At 35.1% G+C, this 12,068-nt stretch overlaps 1 long non-coding RNA gene across 4 annotated transcripts in view; it reads left to right on the top strand.

Moving 5' to 3' along the window:
• The window catches only part of LOC146998916 (uncharacterized), a 60,759-nt gene extending 49,570 nt beyond the window's left edge, over positions 1-11,189 (top strand). For all 4 annotated transcript variants that reach the window (XR_015039362.1, XR_015039359.1, XR_015039361.1 and 1 more), the window contains exons 2-3: positions 9,482-9,560; positions 10,596-11,189. This is a non-coding gene — a long non-coding RNA (uncharacterized LOC146998916). The remainder of the gene's footprint in view (positions 1-9,481; positions 9,561-10,595) is intronic.
• The last annotated feature ends 879 nt before the right edge of the window (positions 11,190-12,068 follow it).

The raw sequence follows: 12,068 nt of genomic DNA, 5'->3' as shown, positions 1-12,068 counted from the left end.
TAATAGTTTCTCCTTTCTATTACCTTCTAAGAAAACAATAATAATAACAAAAACAAAATATCCAAGGCACCAAAAGAAGGAATATTCTGATCGGCACAAAATCACGTATGCAAACAGCCCTGCGACTGGATATACAGGTGAGTAGTTGTAAATACATTCGCACTAACAACTAAAGTAACAATGGATGCATACAAATAGGTGTATATAACGCCCGCTGGGAGATGACAGGGACAAAACTGTGCACAGGATGCACAACGTTTCAAGTACATAAAGCATTACAGATGATAAAAATGCCAGGAAGCCGAATCCCTGTCCACTACTAGCATATGCGACCGAAGGACAGAAACGTGCCTTCAGTTTTCCTAAGGCCGGTATTACCGTCAAATTATAATATATATGGGTTGAAGAGATGGGTTTGTAAGATAATGCTAGCGATAGTGGATCCCACTGAGGTGACTGCGCAGCAATAAGCAGGCAGTAGATTTTCCAAGAGAGTTCAAGAGTCCGTGAAAATCGGACGATCATTCAGTCGGCAATCACAACACCAGATAATTTGCTAATAATAATTGGATGAATAATTGGAGTCCTGGGACCATTCAGAGCATATGTCGATGAGTATGAGAACGGAACCTTGGTTCACATGGTCAACTACATCATTTAGCTTTGGGCTTTATATTTCATCTACAGCGACGCTATTGCTACCAGAATCAAGCAAACTGGATACGGTCGGATTTAAGAGGTATCATATGTAAGGCATCCGTATTATAATTACGACGACCAATGCATGCGTGTGTTCGGATGACTCCTCTAGCGGCTATATGCTCATTAATGCAGTGTGATGATGTGGGATGTCATGCTGTTTTAAGCCGGGCTTCTTTGGATATTTCTCCAAATATCTTCTCCGCATAACGCAACGTCAAGGTTGTCTTATTCCCTGTTCTGCTGCCATTCTTCCTATTACTCTCGGAATGATCTTCCAGCAGGGTTATTCTCGATCACACGTGCCACTTCTCGTTATGGAATGTCTACATGTGTGTCATGCCATCCAGATTTCTAAACCACTCACCGTTTGGATACATTTGGGGTTTGATGGTCCGCCATTATGACCTTTTCAGACTGTGGACATTTTAGCCCCTAACTGCTGTCCATTTAGATGCCATAAAAAGTTTATCCTCCATTCGAATATCTATGATTCCAGGGTACGTCGGATTAAATCGAAACGTGTTTCTAAGTCAGAGATGGACCAACCGTCTGCTAACCTGCCTAATGGTTACATTTATTTTTCCTACGCCATGCGTTGGATTACTTTGTAACTGAGAAAATTTCATGCTTCCTGCATACTAAATTTCCAATTTCTGGCGTTATTAATGCTGACGTTCTTGGTGAGATGAATTTTTTATACAGCCTATCTTTTCTTAGCTTCTGTTATTATGCTGCAGATGAATAATAGCAGAAAAATTATATTAGAACTAATACTGAACACCTACTCTACCTTATAAAGAAAGTGCCACAGTATGAAAGAGTGAAACAAAATTTAATATATAGGTTGAGAATAAAGTTTTGAAAAACTTATTCAAACAATTAATCACATTCAGTATGCATATTTTTAGAATGATCGGTAGAGAGCAGGGCTATTATTTTGATTGATGCAGTCATTAACTCAGAGTGGCATTAATTCAATGAGTTCTTCATTTCCCTTTTGGGACACCGTGAATCATATGATATTAATAAAAATCCAGAGTTAAAACTGCTTTCGAGAGCGTTTGAAATCATTTATTCAACTATATTTTAAAATTTCCATTGATGACAAAACTGAAGATCATGTTGGTTAAGAATGACTTCGAAACCTTGTAAATGTTAGTTGTGTTTAGTCCTCTAGAATTATACCGGAAAATGTCATTTGGTATAATCTGAATAAATGATAATACGGCACGCTACAGCCTTCATTAAGACATCCGTGTGCCATAATGTTACTCGATGTACTTACTTGAACTAATCGGTTTTTAATGACGATTATAATCAAGCAATGCCTCTACTCTGACAAGTTGTGTGACTTTCAATATGGTAAAAGGGTCAGGTTGATTGTCACATAGCATCCAGCTACTCACACAGTAGACAGATTCATCACTGAAAACAAGCCAGGCTATTCACCACTCCAGTTATCTCTCATACGAACGTTTTGTAAGCATTCACGAAAACAGTTCATGTTTAGTGGCAATCTTTGCAAAGGTTGGTTTATCTGTAAACCTTCTTCAACCAGTCCGTGAAAAATTGTCTGTGCTAATGTAAGGGCATCTAAATGTTCCCGTATACGACGGGGAATGCTAACAGCTATGGATTGTGCAATCTCTCTTCTACAGAATGTATGCTGCTTAAATCTATGAACTGGGATAGAGTAACGCTCTTGTATTCTAGTCTCAATACGACGACTCGCAATTCCTTCATCTAAACTCGATCCACAGTTTTCAAGCTTCTAAACCATCGTGCGCAGGCTTATATTTAAATCTACAGTAAATACATCAATTTGACAAAAATGCTATTACTGGCTTCTCAACGACATTTTAACTCTTTTGTTTTTGTCCAGGCATAAAAAAGCATTCCATAGTTTCATAATCGAAGTAAGATCTAAGGAATGTGATGGAAAAGGGAAACTAATCTATTTAATTTTCCACATTTTTTATGATATCAGGCCTGCTTGACTGGAAACAGAAATAATATACATAACATGTTCTATAAACCTGAGATTTACACTTGTATTGTAGAATTAGGTATTTCAATGATGTTTCAATGTTTCAAAGTTTCAATGATGTACGGTAATTTTTCTGTATTTAACCGTTCAGATACGATATGTTTCTTTTCTGTATTTAACCGAAAATTAAAATTTACCTAAGTAGAAATGGTTACAGAAGATATAAAGTTTTATAATAAGGGGTTTTATAATTTGAAATATTACAATATATTTTATCTGAAGAACTAAATATAGAGTAACGAACTTCTGAAGGTGAAGCATACACTTCGACTAAAGGTTTCAGCAAGGATTTTAGCTTTGTGGGCAGCCTTCTTTCCGTTTTCTGTTTTCTTAATAACTTCCCAAAAATAGGGTGGCAGCAGGAGATTAAATAGGTTATGGCTAAAAAAAGTAATATTTATTCCATTCTCTCGTGCAAAATGTTTAAACAGGTGGGCTTTGGGCTATGAAGTATAGCCAGAGGAGAACTTATAGTGGTGAAATCAGACATTATTTAGATTTTTATCATAGAGGGCAAGTGTATAATGATAAAATATTAGCTTAGAGTTAGTTTGGAAATAAATAAATAAAATTAATTATACGATTTGTTCCATATTTTTAAGTTTGTACCGTCTTCAATGTATGCTCTTTGTATGCTACCATCTTAGTTCTTTCGAATTTTCTCTCAATATCAAGAAAATTTTCTGTAAAATTAGCACCAGTCTGCGGTAATGCTTCTGCTTAATTTTTACATGCTTTTTTTGGAAAGTGTTTATCTACTCCGTTTTGTAGAAATGGTTTGTAAAAGAAAGAATTTAAAGAAAAGCCTTCCTTTTTTGTGTCATTTTCATGAATAGGTCACCTATACATTTATCAGTAACAAATGAACATACTAGTAATTCGACTCGAATTCTAATTCAGCTAAGCTGGCTTGCATGGCTGTCTTCCATGGTTTTTCCGAGCGGAAAATTAGTTCAGACTTCTAATTTGCCTTAAAAAACGCGTACTAAATGGAAACTAAACAGTTCAAAAATATGAGTCAGTTGCCGTAAAAGGTAAAAGCGAAGATAAATCAAAGTATAATGTTATACGATATTGTAATAGAAATAAGCATACAATAAATGATTGTTTTCATTTAAAACGCAACGCCAGGACTTCCCTGAAAAAAGATGTAAATAACAGCGGAGTGAGAAAATATTCTCAAAATTATTAAAAGTAATATATGACAAATAGCAAACTCGCAATGTGTAGAAAACATAAAAACAAAACACATTAAAGGAAGTAAGTATCTTAAGAAAAGTGTTAAAAGTGAGAATTCGCAAGTTCAGTTTGTAAGAACCACTTGCTTATCTTCTAAGTGACAACTGTACGTGTACTAAGTGCGTATAGGAACTACACAGGAGAAGGATTTAAATTATTCTTTATTAAACTCTTTAAATTCACAATGCGTCAAAGTGACGCTAACACACTACGCCTCACTCGGGCGGTAACTGAAATAACAAGAACTAAACTAAAAACTCAAAGATATTAACGAGTAGTAGAAATTACGCTACAGGGCTCAGAAACTCCTGTTACTTAAAACCACGTCGGAATCTAGTGGCAGCAAAGTAATCGCTGTTATACCACGTAAACCAGCAATAAATGCAGAAATAGAAGCTCACGCTACAGAGGTGACAGCGAATGTCCAAAACTCTCATTTCCCTCTAGACTACAGTATTTAGACCTTTTTCTCCTCAACGTAAAATTTGCATTACTTCACGCTCACTAACAGATTTAAATATTCTGGCATTAACAATTAGGGAAATGAAAGCTTATTGGAAAGAACTTAAATTGGTTATTTAAAATAAATATAAATCCCTACAAGTTTACTCATGTTCTAAAGGCGAAACATAAGTCAAAAACGCAGGAATGGGTTATCGATTCTTGAGCCTCAACTTAAACGACAAACGATATGAATTTTTTTTCTCAGTTAAAATGACTCAGATAAGTAAACAGTAAATGTAGTAAATGGTACTAAAATTATATTCTTATAGTGCTAGTGACGGCTATGTCAAAGTTCAAAATCTAAATGGTCAGATTACCATGAAAAAATGTTAAAAATATATTGTATGTACCAGGTTTAAAAGTAATTTGCTTTCTATTCAGCTGTGTACGAATAAAGAATACATTTGATAGTAATAAGGGTACCGTTAAAAGAAACAACACTCTTATAGACCATGGAAAACGCTCAACAAGGTTTATATAAGTTGACTGCAAGCTCAATTTACAAGCAAACGTATTTACCTTATGCTATTTCATGTTATAATTATAAACCACGTACTAAAATATCATCAGCGGTTATGCTTCCTTCTATCTTGCTATACATTGCCTATCTGTGCCTCAAGTGATATTTCGACATGAACTACTCTTAGAAACATATAAATGTTCGAAAATCGCTAACTTATTATCCGGAGATAGCGATAAAACGCGGAATCCCATTTCAAGTTTGACTGAGCGGTTATGCTACAGAAATACAGATGTGATTAAAACACTTGGAAAAAATGACCTGGTAGACGTTAAGCTTAGGAAATACTCTCATGATGTTGAATGTTCGACTTGTATAAAAGCAAAACTAACAGAAAAACCTTATCCCAAAACGGGTTTTAGATGTAAGAATCCGAGAGATTTAATACAAACAGACTATGTGGGCCAAATGGAAGTTAACGACTTAAAAGAGAAAACATATTTTGCAACTTTCATCTACGACTATTCCCGTTATAACGGGTATTCTGAAAAGTTCTACAGAAGAAGGACTAATTCTTCAAGTTATAAGGTATTTCTCCCGCCTTCTTAGCATGCCTTCGTGATGTGGTGGTCTGCAAGCTGGGCGCGTAATCCATAGGTCCGTGGTTCGATTCCCGGCAAAGGCGTTACTCATTTTTCATCTCTCCTGTTTCCAATTAACCTAATGTCTCTACAAAGTAATTAACGATTTTAAGAAAAGCTATAAGGTATTTCTACCGCCTTTCTAGCGTGCCTTCGTCGTGTAATGATCGGCACACTGAGCCGGTATTTCAGAGGTCCGTGGTTCGATTCCCGGCAAAGGCGTTACTCATTTTTCATCTCTCCTGTTTCCAATTAACCTAATGTCTCTACAAAGTAATTAACGATTTTAAGAAAAGCTATAAGGTATTTCTACCGCCTTTCTAGCGTGCCTTCGTCGTGTAATGATCGGCACACTGAGCCGGTATTTCAGAGGTCCGTGGTTCGATTCCCGGCAAAGGCGTTACTCATTTTTCATCTCTCCTGTTTCCAATTAACCTAATGTCTCTACAAAGTAATTAACGATTTTAAGAAAAGCTATAAGGTATTTCTACCGCCTTTCTAGCGTGCCTTCGTCGTGTAATGATCGGCACACTGAGCCGGTATTTCAGAGGTCCGTGGTTCGATTCCCGGCAAAGGCGTTACTCATTTTTCATCTCTCCTGTTTCCAATTAACCTAATGTCTCTACAAAGTAATTAACGATTTTAAGAAAAGCTATAAGGTATTTCTACCGCCTTTCTAGCGTGCCTTCGTCGTGTAATGATCGGCACACTGAGCCGGTATTTCAGAGGTCCGTGGTTCGATTCCCGGCAAAGGCATTACTCATTTTTCATCTCTCCTGTTTCCAATTAACCTAATGTCTCTACAAAGTAATTAACGATTTTAAGAAAAGCTATAAGGTATTTCTACCGCCTTTCTAGCGTGCCTTCGTCGTGTAATGATCGGCACACTGAGCCGGTATTTCAGAGGTCCGTGGTTCGATTCCCGGCAAAGGCGTTACTCATTTTTCATCTCTCCTGTTTCCAATTAACCTAATGTCTCTACAAAGTAATTAACGATTTTAAGAAAAGCTATAAGGTATTTCTACCGCCTTTCTAGCTTGCCTTCGTCGTGTAATGATCGGCACACTGAGCCGGTATTTCAGAGGTCGGTGGTTCGATTCCCGGCAAAGGCATTACTCATTTTTCATCTCTCCTGTTTCCAATTAACCTAATGTCTCTACAAAGTAATTAACGATTTTAAGAAAAGCTATAAGGTATTTCTACCGCCTTTCTAGCGTGCCTTCGTCGTGTAATGATCGGCACACTGAGCCGGTATTTCAGAGGTCCGTGGTTCGATTCCCGGCAAAGGCGTTACTCATTTTTCATCTCTCCTGTTTCCAATTAACCTAATGTCTCTACAAAGTAATTAACGATTTTAAGAAAAGCTATAAGGTATTTCTCTAGCGTGCCTTCGTCGTGTAATGATCGGCACACTGAGCCGGTATTTCAGAGGTCCGTGGTTCGATTCCCGGCAAAGGCGTTACTCATTTTTCATCTCTCCTGTTTCCAATTAACCTAATGTCTCTACAAAGTAATTAACGATTTTAAGAAAAGCTATAAGGTATTTCTACCGCCTTTCTAGCGTGCCTTCGTCGTGTAATGATCGGCACACTGAGCCGGTATTTCAGAGGTCCGTGGTTCGATTCCCGGCGAAGACGTTTTCTCATTTTTCATCTTGCCTGCTTAAAAAAAAAAAAACCCTAATGTCTTTACAAAGCTATCAAATAACACATCTTGGTGGAGCTAAGTATTTCTTAGCCCCGAATATTAATCGAAAGCAAGATGGAAGTTCTCTTAACTCAGAAAAATAAAATAAACCAATTTGTCAAGCAATTTCAACTGAAGAAGAAACACCTTCTAGTAAACCAAAGGAAACAAATTATTACAGTCTAAACAAAGAAGAAAATCTTCTACCTTCAAATGATGAATTTCGCCAAACTCCTGGATGTCAGTGAGTATACAGTGAGTGCAGACATTATCCGTACAAGAATGGTTTCGCGAAAGAACTATTGTCTCGGAGCGCTAATTGTGTGGAAAATTCTTCAAAGTGCAGTAACTAATAAAAAACGTTTACCAAATACGAGTGCAAAAAACGATAAGGAAAAGATATTGAATTAGCTTTTAAATATATATATATAGGAAGCTAAAAATTGGGGATTTATTGGCCATAAAAAGTATTCGTACATCAAATAAAAGCAAAATTTTAGTAGTATTTTCTAATTGGTTTAGTCGGTTTTTCGTTGATAATGACTTCATTTATCTAACTTAAAATGTTATTATAAGAAACGTAAAATTTTAATATGGATCGTAAAGGTAAAGAAACTAGAGTTTTCAAAAAAGAATTAGAATCTTAAAGCTTTGTAAAGATGGTAAATTTTACAATGAGATTGGAGTTTTAGTATGCAGACCACGCTCAATTGTGGAGTTAATATGTTTTCATGTATGATAATGCCCCAAGAATGCAGCCCTAAATACACAGCTCTGGATTATGTATTACACATCAAAGTTTATAAAATTTTCTCCTCAGTCCCACTAAGAATTTATGTGGGAAACTCTTGATAAAAATGTTAGATCGACGCACATTACTAAGAAAAATGACATAATAACTGCTTTTAAACAAGAATGAGAGTCCATATCTTAGTAACAAATTCGATTGAATCAATGTCAAAGAAACTCGAAGCCGTTATTCAAGCTAAAAGATATCCTACAAGGTATAAGTTTAACTATATTTGTGAAAATACTGAACATTATGGGGAATAATGTATAAATATTTTTTACACCACAGACTGTTTTTATTTTGTAAATGTCTCACTTATGCATGCATTTATTTTCATGTAAATTTCACATAGAAATATTAAAGTATATTTCATTCAACATTTTAAATTACTTATTGCGAAACTTTAGTTTATAGTTTTTATCAAAGCATTCCATAGCACTTTATGTATGAATATTTTCTACCCTCAATGTATGTCGCCTGTCACAAGAGCAGATGTCGCAGGTTCATTTTACATACTTAGTAGAAAATGTAATAATCCACGTCAAAAGGACTGGAATGCTGTAAAAAAAATCATTACTCATTTAAACTCAACAAAATATATATCTCTGCATATTTTGCCGAGTGAAGAACCTAATCTTACAGTTTAAGATGCTGATTGCGGATAAGATACTGAAGAGAGAAAATCCTCATGAGGAAGTGCAATATCAGTAAGGAGTAATTATATTTCTTGGTTTTCAAGAAAACGAAACTTTTGCCTTTTTATCCTCAGCAGAAGCTGAATATGTTGCATTTTCGTAAGCTACGAAAGAATTAATACCTTAATTGTTAAAACTAACAGAAGATTTTAATCTACACGATATTTCATCGAAAATGTTTTTGAAGACAATCAATCAGCAATAAAACTTGCAGAATCGGAAAAGCACAGTTTGGTTACAAAACCCATTGACATAAAATTTCATGGTACGCGCGACTTGCATAACAAAAGCATTGTAAAATTATTTTATCTTTCAACAATGCAAATGGGTGCGGATATTATAGCTAAATCAATTCCTAGAACTAAACTTCAATTTCGCAGGATTTACAATTGGTATGAGTTTCATCAGCAAAACAGGGCAATATTAGAATAAATTAGTGTTTCTTTTGCGTAATGAAATTGGAAAGCTCAAAAACGAACCTACGCCAAACTATATATTAGCGAGAGATGATTCACCTTATGGATCGTACCTGAGTTAAGACTTGCGAAGACATTAGGATTTTTGGAAGCATGAAAAATGAAAAATGTGCAACGCCCTCACTGGGACTCGAACCTCGGACCTCTCGAATACGAGTGTGCTGACCATTACACCACGAAGGCATGTTAAGAAGGCGGGAGAAATACTTTATTGAGTGTAAGTCATTTCATTTTTTTTCAGCTATGAAACCTTCCTCTTCGGATATACTCCTACGACTGTTGCCTAATAGGTCAGCCTGAAGATTGATGAATAAGTTTATGTAAGTTCGTTTTCAACATCTTCAACTTTAAATATCTGTGAAGCTTGTTTAATTTAATTTGTGTTATATTTCAGTTAAGCAAAATTCTCTTACTTGTTAAATAAAAATTGCATAGTTGTTTCGACTTATGATTCTTTGATAAACTGTATTAAATAGAGCATGGTGAACTTGAAACGCCTTAGCTGTGTTAATGCACAACACACCATATGGAACTGTCATTTTGCTAAAAATGTAATAATTTTTAAATGCGCACATCAAATTTTGTGATGTATTTTCATTTAAAACAAAACATTGTAACAAAAGACATCTTGTGCCAAAGCATCTGAAGAGTGTTCGCTTCATTATGTGAGTTACTGGTTAATGGCTTTGAATAAACTGAATAGTTTGATCATATTTATTATAAGTTAATAGTATATTATAATTTATTATAAGGAATAGTTTGATTATATTTATTTTGGAACATGCAAAGTTTAAAATAGAGAACAAATATTGTATTGAAAAAGCATTAAGTGTTAGAAAACGTGCTGTAGCGAGTTTGGAGTCGATATTGTAGCGTGGTTTTTGTTTTGGACTTTAGCAAACTCTTCTTCAGACCTTTGCTGTTTTTCCTATCAAGAAAAAAAGGCCAGGGCAAATAATAATAAATAATTTCGAGGGCAAATAATATATATATATATATATATATATATATATATGATAAAAAGAGACAAAGACGTAGCAGTATTGTTTGGCGTAGAACTTAGATCCATACTGAACAGGAAGAATTTTGATTGCGTAGAATCTTAAAATTTTAAATTCGTAATGGCTAAGAATCTTGGCAGTCGAGGCAGATTAAATTTCATTTTTATTTTAACTGACATTTGTGGCTACAGTTCACTTGTCACTCTAAACATGCCTATTTCCAGAACATTTAAGGCTCTACCATAATGTCAATCTCTGCTGATAAGATGAAACAGTGGTGCACAAACTGAACATTCGCCACCAAGATATTGATTTGCTTTTCCCACTTTTTCTGCTTGTTTTTTCTTTTTCCAGATCTCTTGTCTTCTTCAACCAGTCGTGGAAGTCCGGTGCTGCAGAATGGTCGTGTGGTGATTTGCTCCTTTTTATAAGTAATAATGACAATGAGCTCACCAGCAAGATCACGCGACCATTTTTTTTCGGCAGACGAGATGCTAGATGGGATTGATGATGAAGTTCGAAAAGCCAATAGAACTCTGAGTTCTTTTCATGATATGATTCCACTTAATTCTGTTTTTATGATGCCATGGACAGACTTTTTTTCTTATTATTTCATTTTACGTGTTATCTTCGTGTTAATTAAGTTCGCATGTTTTTGTCGTTAAATTACTAAATGTCACTACCGTTATCATCAATATCACTGTTCCTATAGTTCGTAAATACAACTACATTCTACATATGTACATCGGGTGACCCAAGCTAAACCGAACCCAAAACAAGTGAAGTCTCCCATGTTCGGTTTATGTTGAGCCATCCTATATATTATCACCTTAAAGTTCATTTGTTTTTCATCTGCTTCAGATTCTGTTTTTCATGGAACATCCTGTAATGCTGTATAAATAAAGTTGTATAAATATTCCTCTAATGCTGTATAAATAAAACAGTGAATAAAATAAAGGATTCCCTTTTGATATTTATCCATGAATACGAATAAAAGTATAATACGAAATCAAATTTTGACGAAAGCAAAAGTGAAGTTTTATGAGCTTCGCCAAATGATAAAATTCGTCAAATGTTTTATTCTTGGTTATCCTTATTCCGGGTGAAACGTGACCCAGAATCCCATTATGAGCTGCGCTAGGGAAAACAGGGTGGGGTCAAGGTGAATCTTGATTTCAGAGGGAGAAGAGGGGATATAGAATTCTTGCACAAGGGATTTAGAAACTGCAAATTCAGACACTGGAACATGTCATTTGTTATCTTGCTTCCTAGGTATGGCAGTTTTTGTTCCGACGCTCTTGTGTTTCGTAAGATATTTATTCTTGGCGAAAAGTAAGTGCTTAAAATTCTGCATAAAAGCCCTGAATGCAGACACTGCACATTCACATACTGCATATTGTGCAAAGTAGGGTTTCAGTGTAAAGTATAAAATTTTTCGAAAACAGTGTAACATTTACATAGCAGAAAGAAAAACAATTCACGATAACTCACTCAAATTCACTTCGCGATAAAAGAACACGTTTAAAAAATTACAGGAATACTCGAATGATTTAGCTTTTGCCTGTTTCTACATCCTTGCTCACATTTTATTCTTTCTAACATGGATCATGTGACAATTTTCGAATTTGATTCAGATATGTCTAGAATTTATACGTGAGTGATCATTATCAGTTTAAGTTAAAAAAAAGTAATCATTGGGCTTTGTAAAAATATGGTTTGTGTGCTAAAAACATTTTGTTTGCAACAAGCAAAATGCTTATACAAATAATGCAAATTAATACAAAAGTGAATTTGCCGTTAATAAATGACGTATTCATATTATTACTA

The sequence above is a fragment of the Stegodyphus dumicola genome, chromosome 2, assembly GCF_044657685.1.
Source record: "Stegodyphus dumicola isolate Sdum_Otavi_A_Nest chromosome 2, ASM4465768v1".
In the NCBI taxonomy this organism is placed as follows: domain Eukaryota; kingdom Metazoa; phylum Arthropoda; class Arachnida; order Araneae; family Eresidae; genus Stegodyphus; species Stegodyphus dumicola.
Note: the sequence above shows the minus strand (reverse complement) of the source record. Positions and strands in the feature narration are given on the sequence as shown.